Below are 1,488 nucleotides of genomic sequence, written 5' to 3'. Positions count from 1 at the left end.
CTTATGTACATTATGTACATTATTTACATTTGACGGATATTTGTCCTCATCTTGTTTGTTGTTAACACAACATTTCAGCTGATATACTATCCAGCCTTCATCAGGTGTCTTGGGGAAATTTCAAACCTGGGTTCTCATTCCTAAGGTATTTTTCAATGTTTTTGTTGTTGTTGCTGCTGCTGTTGTTTTTCACAATGAAAAAGGAAAAAGACAATCAGCTAGCATTCCTGGACGTATTAATTACATGCACCAAGTATGGATTCAGGACATCCGTATACCAAAAGCCTAAAACATCGAGCAAAGAATATAAGTAGCCTTCTTGATACCCACCACAAAGAAATGATCCAGCTCAGTAACAATCTATTAAGCAACAACCACCTCAAAAAACATTCTATCTACTTCAGTTATGAAGAAAAGTGAGGATGAAACCAATAAACCGTCCACAGTCTGTCTACCCTATGTGAAAGGCCTCTCTGAAAAGATACAAAAGATATGTGGCCCATGTGATATCAGGACAGTATTCAAGAGTAATACAAGACTTTGCAAATATCTCCTTCGGATAAAACCACCAATAGAAGAGAATATGACCAAAAACTGCGTGTACTCCATCCCATGCAACTGTGGTAGGTTGTACAAAGACAAAACATGCCACCCCCTCAAAATAAGGGTAGAGGAACATCGCAAAGCTGTGACACCAGGAGATATTGATAAATCGGATATAGCTGATCATGTATGGAAAAATGGAGATCACCTCCCCCTGTGGGATGAAGTTAAAATAATAGACAGAGAACATCACTGGAAAATACAAAAACTAAAAGGAAGGATAGGAAAATATTAGATTTATAAGCCCTAAAATTCACTCCATAATTGCCCATGGGCATATGGCATAGTGGTTAAGAGCATGAGCTACTAGCCTCAAGATTCCAAGTTTGATTCCAGGCAGTGACTTGAATAATAATAATAATAATAATAATGATAATAACAACAACAACATTGAAAAATACCTTAAGAATGAGAACCCAGGTTTGAAATTTCCCCAAGACAACTGATGAAGGCTGGAGGGTATATCAGCTGAAACGTTGTGTTAACAACAAACAGGATCAGGACAAATATCTGTCAAATGTAAATAATGTAAATAATGTTATCAATATCTCTTCGTGTCACAGCTTTGCGATGTTTGCCTACCTATATTTTGAGGGGGCGGCGTGTTTCGCCTTTGTATAACCTACTACAGCTGCATGTGTCAGGCTGCTCTTGAGTGCTACTGGTAACGTGTAATCCAGTACAACCAGTCGCATGGTTGGATCGTCAACGACTAAACTTGCTTGGTGAGGAGGGTGTTGTTGGACACCCTGAAGGATGAAAAATAAGACCTGACAAAGGGTGGATGAACTCCTAAATTGCCAACGGCCATCCAACAAAATGCCTGTAAATATGTATATACCTTTTCTTTTTTTTTTTAAATGTATATATGTATATTTTTACTCT

At 37.8% G+C, this 1,488-nt stretch overlaps 1 protein-coding gene across 4 annotated transcripts in view; it reads left to right on the top strand.

The window, feature by feature from the left end:
- The window catches only part of LOC106869305 (thyroid receptor-interacting protein 11), a 214,951-nt gene that overhangs the window by 16,789 nt on the left and 196,674 nt on the right, over window positions 1-1,488 (top strand). The gene's annotated exons all lie outside the window — the stretch shown is intronic.

The sequence above is a fragment of the Octopus bimaculoides genome, chromosome 11 (assembly GCF_001194135.2).
Source record: "Octopus bimaculoides isolate UCB-OBI-ISO-001 chromosome 11, ASM119413v2, whole genome shotgun sequence".
Classification (NCBI taxonomy): Eukaryota; Metazoa; Mollusca; class Cephalopoda; order Octopoda; family Octopodidae; genus Octopus; species Octopus bimaculoides.
This window is presented reverse-complemented; position numbering and strand designations above follow the sequence as displayed.